The 10,743-nt window shown below is 41.2% G+C and overlaps 1 non-coding gene across 1 annotated transcript; it reads left to right on the plus strand.

Annotated features, from left to right (window-relative positions):
* The first annotated feature begins 10,415 nt into the window (after window positions 1-10,415).
* Window positions 10,416-10,532, plus strand: LOC132532475 (U5 spliceosomal RNA). The gene has a single exon (XR_009544429.1). It is a non-coding gene; the product is annotated as a U5 spliceosomal RNA (small nuclear RNA).
* The last annotated feature ends 211 nt before the right edge of the window (window positions 10,533-10,743 follow it).

Genomic DNA, 10,743 nt, shown 5'->3' on the forward strand with positions numbered 1-10,743 from the left:
TAATTTTATAGCCTGACACCTTACTGTATTGCCTGATGATTTCCAAAAGCTTCTTGCTGGATTCCTTAGGTTTTTCCATGTATACTATCATGTCATCTGCAAATAAGGAGAGTTTGACTTCTTCTCTTCCAATCTGTATCCCTTTAATTCCTTGCTCCTGTCTGATTGCTATGGCAAGAACTTCCAACACTATGTTGAATAGTAATGGTGATAGTGGGCGTCCCTGTCTAGTACCTGATCTGAGGGGAAATGCTTCCAGTTTTTCACCATTGAGTATGATGTTGGCTGTAGGTTTGCTATATATAGACTCCACTATCTTCAGGAATTTTCCACCTATTCCCATTTTTTGTAGTGTTTTGACCATAAAGGGATGTTATATTTTGTCAAAGGCTTTCTCTGCATCTATTGATATGACCATGTGGTTTTTGGTCTTGCTTTTGTTGATGTGGTGGATCACATTGATTGATTTACGTATATTCAACCAACCTTGCATGTCTGGGATAAACCCCACTTGGTCATGATGAACAATCTTTTGGATATACTGCTGTATCCGGTTGGCTAGAATTTTGTTCAATATTTTCGCATCTGTGTTCATCAGAGATATTGGTCTGTACTTTTCTTTTTTGGTTGTCTCCCTGACTTCTTTTGGTATCAGGGTGATGTTGGCTTCATAGAAGCTGGCAGGGAGTATTCCAGTGTCTTCAATCTTCTGGAAGACTTTTAAAAGTAGAGGTATTAGTTCTTCTTTGAAAGTTTTGTAGAATTCATTTGTAAAACCATCTGGTCCAGGACTTTTATTTTTGGGAAGATTTTTGATAACTGTTTCAATTTCATTAGCTGTGATGGGTCTGTTCATGTTATCCACTTCCTCTTGACTTAGTTTTGGAAGTTGGTAGGTATCTAGGAAATCGTCCATTTCTTCCAGGTTCTCTAGCTTGGTGGCCTATAGTTGTTCATAGAAGCTTCGCCTGATATGTTGAATTTCTGCAGTGTCTGTTGTGATATCTCCTCTTTCATTTACTATCCGATTTATTTGGGTCTTCTCCCTTTTTTGTTTTGTGAGTCTGGCTAAAGGTTTGTCGATTTTGTTTACTCTTTCGAAGAACCAACATTGACTTTCATTGATCTTTTGTATGGTTTTCCTATTCTCAATGTTATTTATTTCTGCCCTAACTTTAGTGATTTCTGTCCTTCTGGTTGCTTTAGGATTCCTTTGTTGTTGTTCTTCTAGGTCTTTAAGATGTGCAATCAGGCTGTTTATTTGTGCCTTTTCTTGTTTCCTAATGTGTGCTTGTATAGCTATGAACTTCCCTCTTAGGACTGCTTTAGCTGTGTCCCAAATAGTTTGATAGCTTGTGTCTTCATTTTCATTGAACTCTCGAAACATTTTAATTTCTTCCTTGATTTCCTCTTTGACCCAGAAGTTGTTAAGAAGTGTACTGTTGAGCTTCCACATTTTGGGACTATTACTAATCTTTTGTTGATTGTTAAGTGTTAGTTTAATTCCACTGTGGTCTGAGGAGATGCTTGGGATGATTTCAGTACTCTTGAATTGGCTGATGCTGTCTTTGTGGCCTAACATATGGTCTGTCCTTGAGAATGATCCATGTGGATTTGAGTAAAATGTGTATTCCAGTTTCTTGGGATGAATGACTCTGAAAATGTCCAATAGTTCTAGTTTATCTATCTCTTCATTTAGCTCCCTTATGTCTTTACTGATTTTCTTCCTGGATGATCTGTCAAGTTGAGATAGTGGAGTGTTGAAGTCCCCTACTATGATTGTGTTGCTGTTAATATATTGCTGTAGCTCCTTCAGTAGAAGTTTGATGTATTTAGATGGCTTCTCATTGGGTGCATAGATATTAATAATTGTTAAGTCCTCTTGATTGACTGATCCTCTGAGCATTAAGTAGTGTCCATTCCTATCTTTGTTAATCTTATCTATTTTAAAGTCTATCATGTCAGATATGAGAATAGCTGTTCCTGCCCTTTTTTGTGGGCCATTGGCTTGTATGATAGTTTTCCATCCTTTCACTTTAAGTCTTGTTGAGTTAGGTGAGTTTCCTGTAGACAACATATTGTTGGGTTGTGTTTTCTGATCCATCTTCCTACTCTGTGTCTTTTAACAGGTGAATTCAGGCCATTGACATTTATTGATATCAAAGATTGAAGTTATTTTAACGCCATTCTTGTAGAGTTTTAGAGTGTTTTGATATATGTCCTATTTGTGGTGGTCTGGTTGTTTATAGGAGACCTTTCAGAACTTCTTTCAGGGCAGGCTTGGTGATGGTTGCTTCCTTCAACTGTTGCTTGTCTGAGAAGGTTTTGATGCTTCCATCTAGTCTGAATGACAGTCTAGCAGGATATAGTATTCTTGGCTGAAAGCCTTTCTCATTGAGCACTCGATAGATATCTTGCCATTCTCTTCTGGCCTGTAGTGTTTGTATGGAGAAGTCTGCTGCTAATCTTATGGGTTTTCCTTTGTAGGTGACTCTTTGTTTTTCTTTTTCAGCCTTGAGGATCCTTTCTTTATCGTTATTCCTTTCCAATCTAAGTATGACATGTCTTGGTGTCTTTAGGTCTGGGTTAATTCTGTTTGGGACCCTCTGGGCTTCTTGAATCTTTATGTCTTTGGTGTTGTCTAGACTAGAGAAATTTTTAGCTATTATGGCCTGGAGAATGCTTTCTTCCTCCCCTTCTCTTTCTTCCTCTGGTAAGCCAATAATGCGTATATTGTTTCTTTTGAAGTCATCCCATAGGACTCTGTTGTTGTTTTCAGCATCTCTTAATCTCTTTTTGAGATCTCTTACTTCTTTTTTAGTTGTCTCTAATTCATCCTCAATCTTGCTAATTCTGTCTTCAGCCTCATAGATTCTATTCTCTCTGCCCTCTACTGCTTTCTGGAGTTCATCTATTTTGTTGCCCTTCTCTGATACTGTTTTAGCTTGTTCAGCTAGTTGCCTTCTTAGCTCAGCTATTTCAGCTTTCAGCTCTCTAATAACCATGAGATAATTAGAATTTTCTTCCATTTTCTCATTTGTTGTTCCTGCATTTCTGATTACAATTTTTTCAAATTCTTTACTCACTCCTATTATTATTTCTTTAGCTAATGTTTGGATATTGAACTCGTTGTTTTGTGCTTCGCCCTCTGGAGGACTTTTAGCTGGACTCTTGTCCTGGTTCGAGTCTCCAATATTTTTTCTTGTTGTTTTAACCATTTTATATATGTTAACAGTTTTTTCAATCCCTGAGTTGGAGCTCAGTAGTGTAAAAGCCTCTTTTTTTTTTCTTCCCTGTAGGCTATGGGAGCCTGAGGGCTTTTAAACTATCAATAGGCTTCTTAGCTTAATCACTGACTCCTGACCAAGAGATAAAGCAGGGTGTGGCAGAGATAATCTAGTGGTTATGCAAAGAGACTTTTACAGCCCCTCAGCTATGCCACCGAGGTATAGGTCTTCTCCTGAGTTTCCCGGTTAGATCTCTGTGCCCTGGTGTCCCTCCCTGTTGCTGCTCCAGATTCTGAGGGTAGTAGCAATGGAGACTCAGAGTTGCACTTAGTGAGTCTCTGGGGAGTCCTTTCCTCCCTTCAGCTGTCCCCTTGTTGTGGAGCAGACTGGAGGTGGTGTCTCCACTGATAAACTGTTGAACTGTTAGCAGCCACTTAATCTCTCCTTAGGCCCCTCTCTCCTCTCTGTCACCAGCCACGCGTGTTTGTACTCATGGGTGATTTACTGGGTTCCTGTGGTCATTCTAGTCCTGTCTTGTTTCAGCCTGGGTGGTCTCCTTTGGTATTCCTAGTTGATCCGGGAGAGGAGAGGAGAGGAGAGGAGAGGAGAGGAGAGGAGAGGAGAGGAGAGGAGAGGAGAGGAGAGGAGAGGAGAGGAGAGGAGAGGAGAGGAGAGGAGAGAAGAGGAGAGGAGAGGAGAGGAGAGAAAGCGATCTGCTGCTCGTAGCTCCGCCTCCAGAAGTCGAATGTACTGTCTTCTAATATACATGCCTTTGTTTTTTGAATTGCACTTCTCCCCCAGGGTTGTCACTGGGACCTTGCTCCTGCACAGTTTCACTGTTCCCTGTGGAATAGATACCTATTGGGATGAATTATTATAAGGTGAAACAGAGAGGGAGAGAGAAACAGAAGACACAGACATGGATAGAAGAGATATCATAGCACTGCTTTACCACTCATGAAGTTCCCCCTCTGCAGGTGCTCCCATGCAGTGGCCAAGGGTTTAAATCTGGGTCCTCATACACAGTAAAGTGTGTGAGTGTGTATTATACTGGTTGAATTATCTCCCAGGCCCTTACACATCTGTGATACTACTGATCTCAGGTCTTCATTATTAAAAAAAAATTGGGGGGGGGGTGCAGGCAGTGACACACCTGGTTAATCACACACACTGTAATGTGCAGTGATCCAGGTTCAAGTTCCTGGTCCCCATCTGGAGGGGAAAACTTCACAAGTGGTAAAGTTGAGTTGTAGGTGTTTCTCTTTCTCTCTCTCTTTCTCTGTCTCTCCCCTCACTCTCAATTTGTCTCTGTCTCTATCTAATAATAACTAAAAATTTAAAAAATTCTACTGCTTCCCAGTCATTTATAAAAAAGAAAAGAGCTTTAATTTTTTTTTTTTTTACAGAGAGGGAAGGCAAAAAAGGTGAGTGAAAGGGAGAGACACCACAGCACTGCTTCAGCATTCTTTGTATTCCCATGTGGTATTGCTGCTTGACCTGGAACCTCTAATGTGATAATGCAGGCACTCTGCTAGATGAGCTATTTCCCAGCTCATAAATACTTAGAACTAATAAATCACCAAGAGACTATAAAGAGAGCCAGTAGATTGGGTCAAAAAATCAAAACAAATAAAAAAATCAAAACCAAATACTTAAAAACAATAATGATTCCTGGGATCTGCAAGGCATTCACTATGTTCTCCCATGGGCATATTTTTTTCTTTTCTTTTTTTTCCCCTCTTTTTTGGAGGGATTAATGGCTTGCAGTCAACGGTAAAATACAGTAGTTTGTACATGTGTAACATTTCTCAGTTTTCCACATAATAATTGAACCCCCTCTAGGTCCTCCTCTGCCATCATATTCCAGGACATGAACCCCCCACCTCCCACCCCAGGGTCTTTTTCTTTTGTACAGAACACCAACTCCAGTCCAAGTTCTGCTTTTTCCCCCTTCTGATTTTTTAAATTTATTTATTTTTAAATGTTTTTTAAATATTTATTTATTTGTTTCCTTTTTGTTGCCCTTGTTGTTTCCATTGTTGTTGTAGTTATTGTTGTTGATGTCGTCATTGTTGGATAGGATGGAGAGAAATAGAGAGAGGAGGGGAAGACAGAGAGGGGGAGAGAAAGATAGACACCTGCAGACCTGCTTCACCGCCTGTGAAGCTACTCCCCTACAGGTGGTGAGTGGGGGGGAAGGGCTCGAACCAGTCCTTGCACTTTGCACCACATGCGCTACCGCCCTCCCCCTTCTGGTCTTACCATGAGCATATTTGTGCCTGCAGAAACGCTGTGACGGTCAATTTATAAAGCATTGAGGAGTTAGGCTTGAGGAGGCGACTCTAAAGTAAAGCACGTGTTTTGCAAGCATAAGACCCTGGTGTCCATTCAATATTGCATAAAAATAAGACAAAATTAAATAGAATATCATAAATGGGGATGGTTGTATCTCTCTCTCTCTCTCTCTCTCTCTCTCTGTGTGTGTGTGTGTGTGTGTGTGTGTGTGTGTTTCACTTTAAAAAATATCAAGAGTGAGGTGATTCTTGACTGAGTACAGCACTGGGATGAGGTATTGTCTTCTTTCACATCCTCTGATATCTGACCTGGGAGAAAGACTGTTGTTGAGGACCCCATAACACATGGAACACATCCTAAGCAATCCACTCTAGTGCTAGCCGTAAAAGCAGAAGATGACCTCTCTCAACTGTTTCTTTTAGGGTTTTTTTTTTATTTCTTTTTTAGATTTATTTATTTATTCCCTTTTGTTGCCCTTGCTGTTTTATTGTTGTAGTTATTGTTGCTGTTCTTGATGTCATCGTTGTTGGATAGGACAGAGAGACATGGAGACAGGAGGGGAAGACAGAGAGGGGAGAGAAAGAGAGACATCTGCAGATCTGTTTCACTGCCTGTGAAGTGACTCTCTGCAGGTGGGGAGATGGGGCTCGAACCAGGATCCTTTTGCCAGTGCCATGTGTGCTTAACCCACTGCACTACCGCCTGACACCCTCTTTTAGGGTTTTATGGACCACTACTGGGATATTTTTGTTTTATTAATTTGTTTATTCTTTATTTTAATTAGTTTATTTATTTGCCACCAGTTTTACCATTGGGTCTCAGTGCCTGCATGACTCTGCCATTCCCAGCGGTCTTTTTTTTTTGCCTCCAGGGTTATCACTGAGGCTTGGTGCCAGCACTATGAATCCAGTGCTCCTGGTGGCCATTTTTCATTTTTTTATTGGATAGGACAGAGAAAAATTAAGAGGGGAGGGGGTCACCACTACCCCCCTGCAGGTAGGGAGCTGGGGGCTCAAAATGGGATCCTTACGCCAGTCCCTGTGCTTCGTGCTATGTGCGCTTAACCTTGTACACCACTGCCCTACCCTCATAGCCATTTTTTACAGAGATAGAGAAGGCAAGAGGAATAGAGGAAAGACACCTATTGCACAGCTCCTCTGTTTACGAAGCTTTTTCCCTTCAGGGAGATACCAGGGGTTTAAATATGGGTCATCATGCATGATAATATGTCTGCTTTATCAGGTGATCCACCACCCAGTCTCTGCTATGGTATTTTTAAACAAGCAAACTGTTATGTGACCCAGCAAGTGACATTAGTGAACCACCAATAGAGAGGGAGATCTTAGAAGTTAAATAATAATGCTTAGAAATATGTGTGTGGGAGTCGGGCAGTAGCGCAGCGGGTTAAGCACAGGTGGCGCTAAGCATAAGGACCAGCGGAAAGATCCCAGTTGGAGCCCCCGGCTTCCCACCTGCAGGAGAGTCACTTCACAGGTGGTGAAGCAGGTCTGCAGGTGTATGTCTTTCTCTCCTCCTCTCTGTCTTCCCCTCCTCTCTCCATTTCTCTCTGTCCTATCCAACAACAATGACATCAATAATAACTATAACAACAAGGGCAACAAAATAAATAAATAATTAATTAATTAAAAAAAGAAATTATATGTGTGTATGTGTGTGTGTTTTATTTTAGAGAAAAAGAGAGAGATAGAGAGAGACCCCAGAGTACTACACACCTCTGACTTCTGGTGGTGCAGGGATTGAACCCGGGACTTTGGAACCTTTGGCAGAAAAGCCTTTCTGCATAACCATTATTCTATCTCCCCCACCCAGAAGAATATTTTTATTTCTCTCTAAATCTCTGGAGCCTACAGATTTTAGTATATTAAAGTTGCCGGAGGGTAAGTGTTAAGTGAGGAGAACTGAATATTCTGAACAGATGGAATGATACCTGGACAAGGCAGTTGCCGATGTCTTAAATTCGTAACTGAAGGGTGATGATGGCAGTGAACCTGATATTTTGGAAAAGTGCTGAAAAAAAAAGGAGAACTCAGTCAGTTTAGCTCTATAGGGATCCATGAAAGAAATGGTCTGTTGGGAGTCGGGAGGTAGCGCAGTGGGTTAAGTGCAGGCAGCGCAAAGCACAAGGACCAGTGTAAGCATCCTAGTTCAAGCCCCCAGCTCCCCACCTGTAGGGGAGTAGCTTCACAGGCAGTGAAGCAGGTATGCAGGTGTCTTATCTTTCTCTCCCCCTCTCTGTCTTTCCTTCCTCTCTCCATTTCTCTCTGTCCTATCCAACAATGACGACATCAACAACAATAAAATAACAAGGGGCAACAAAAGGGAATAAATAAATATTAAAAAAAAAGAAATGGTCTGTTTAGGTGACCATGGGTTTAAAGTTGTTTTTTATTTTATTTTATTTTATTTATTTACTATTGGATAGAGACAGAGAGAAATTGAGAGGGTAGAGGGAGATAAAGGGGGAGAAAAACAGAGAGACAACTGTAGCTCTATTTCACCACTCATGAATATTTCTCCCTGTATGTGGGGACCAGGGGTTGAACCCCAGTTGTTGTGTACTGTAGTGTGTATGCTTAACCAGGTGCACGCACCACTGCCTGGCTCCGTGGGTTTAAAGTTTTTTGTAGCCAAAGTTTTTATTCAAATTGTTTCCTAAAGTCTCTGAAGTCTGGTAAAGTTGGAAAGCATTTTTCCCCATTTTTCTCTAAAGGTAAGTTGACAACAGTATATTAAATCTCTTATAAACCACCTAAAAGGAGCTGATTTTCCAACCACTCAGGTTTCACAGCTGGAACACAGTTATGCTTGTGGAAAAGGAGGCCTCTCCCCTACCATGATGGTCTTTCATAGTGGATATGTAGCATGCTTGTGAATTGACTGGTAATTGAATTAACAGTTGTGCTGTCTATGTATGACCCAAATGATTCTTTAAGAGAATAACTAAAAGTAGCTTTTTTCTAAACAGAGATATATATCCACACACATACATAATTTATTAATCACTTAAGCAGATTTCTTTACATTATATTGAAAATACAATTCTAGAGTTTTCTGCTTCACAACCTACTCATTTTCAACATTTTACATCCACAGAAATACCCCTTGGTCACTAGAATTGGGTCACCCTTCTGTCTTCCTTCATCTGTTCCCCTTTGTGGAGGTTACCACCTTTCAGGCCATTGGTGTCAATGTGCTGCCTTGGAGCCTGCTTGCCTTCCCTCAACATTAAAATGGCCACACTCTCAGTTCCTGCTGGATGGTACTTGCTAATGAGCTATTCTCCTATTGAAATGGTCTGAAAAAGGGTGACTTAATAAGTCATTTCTCTGGGGGAACCAAGATGGAGTGAGTCTTCTAGAGCTGAAGTTGATAATAATAGATCCACAAACTCTGAAACAGATAGCCTAACAGAATACAGAATAGCCTAGAGAATGGGGGGGGGGGGGCAAACTAAAACACATATTGAAACAAAACCTTTGTCACAGATTTCATTTGCAGATTAGTTAGGAGATATGGACTATTCAATGTTTGGTTATTGTTTTTTTTAATTTTTTAATTTATTTTCCCTTTTGTTGCCCTTTTTTTTTTCATTGTTGTTGTAGTTATTATTGTTGTTGTTGATGTCTTCTTTGTTGGATAGGACAGAGAGAAATGGAGAGAGGAGAGGAAGACAGAGACGAGGAGAGAAAGATAGACACCTGCAGACCTGCTTCACTGCCTGTGAAGCGACTTCCCTGAAGGTGGCGAGCCGGGGCTCGAACAGGAATCCTTAAACCGGCCCTTGCGCTTCGCCCCATGTGCACTTAACCCGCTGCACTACTGCCAGACTCCCAATATTTGGTTATTCTGTATGGAAAAAGCTAAACCCAATCCCTACCTTTTACTATATACAAACATTATTATATCCAGGTAGATTTAAGATTTAAATAAGAAAGTCCTACACTTTGTATTGCATTATAATACTGGAGTTTAAAATAAAGCAGTTCAAGTTTTACAACACAAAATAGGAGTTATCTTTATGAATTCAGAGTAGAGAAGCCAAAGAGTGAAAGCAGCCTAAATACCTCCTAAATACCTACTGGCAGATGATTGGATAAAAAAAAAGATTAGAAGAGCTGGGTGGGGGTATATAGCATAATGGCTATGCATAGAGGTTCTTATGCCTGAGGCTCCAAGTCCAAGGTTCAGTCTCCTGCACCACCAGAAATCAGAGCTGACCAGAACTCTGGTTAAAAAAAAAAAAGGTGGGCAATGCAACGAGTGTCACCCCAGCATGCTTCACTTCAGACTGTGTCCAGAGACTTCAGGTGTGGAATGACAACTCTTCAGCTTCATCACTCGGGTGAGACCTTTCCTTTCATAGTATTCTCTAATTCCATTCCAGGTGTTCCACTCCCCAATAAAGTTCCCAAACCTAGATATAGTCCAGGTCCCCTGAGACAGAGCATATGTTCACACGTGTCCATAAACCAGGGAAAAATATATACCAGAAAGCAGAAGTACACAAAGTCTGCAGAGAGTACCCCCCCCCAACACTTCATCTGCACTATCCCAGCCTTTAGGTCCATGATTGTTCAACAATTTGTTTGGCTTTGTATGTTAACCCTCTTTTCAGCCATCAGTATGGACTGACCAGTCAATGCCCATGTTCAGCGGGGAAGCAATTACAGAAGCCAGACTTTCCACCTTCTGCAACCCACAACGACCCTGGGTCCATAGTCCCAGAGGGATAGAGAATGGGAAAGCTATCAGGGGAGGGGATGGGATATGGAGATCGGGTGGTGGGAATTGTGTGGAGTTGTACCTCTCCTATCCTACGGTTTTGTTAATGTCTCCTTTCTAAATAAAGAAAAAAAAAAGTGTGGGGGAAGGATGCTCTGGTTTCTCTTCAGATGGCACAAATCTTTCGCCTTTTACTAAAGATTTCTGTGGAGAGGAACAAATCTGAGTTTCAGCTCAATTTTTTGAGATCCTGTTATGAAAAAGGGGGGTGCTGGGTGGTGGTGCACCTGGTTGAACCCACATGTTACAATGTGCAATGACCCCGGTCCCTACCTGCAGGGGGAAAGCTTTCTTAGTGGTGAAGTGATGCTGCAGGTGTCTCTCTATCTCTCTCCCTCTCTATCACCCCCTTCCCTCTAGATTTCTGGCTGTCACTATCCAACAAATAAAGACAATAAAATTATTTTTAAAACTTGAG

The sequence above is a fragment of the Erinaceus europaeus genome, chromosome 13 (genome assembly GCF_950295315.1).
Source record: "Erinaceus europaeus chromosome 13, mEriEur2.1, whole genome shotgun sequence".
Lineage (NCBI taxonomy): Eukaryota > Metazoa > Chordata > Mammalia > Eulipotyphla > Erinaceidae > Erinaceus > Erinaceus europaeus.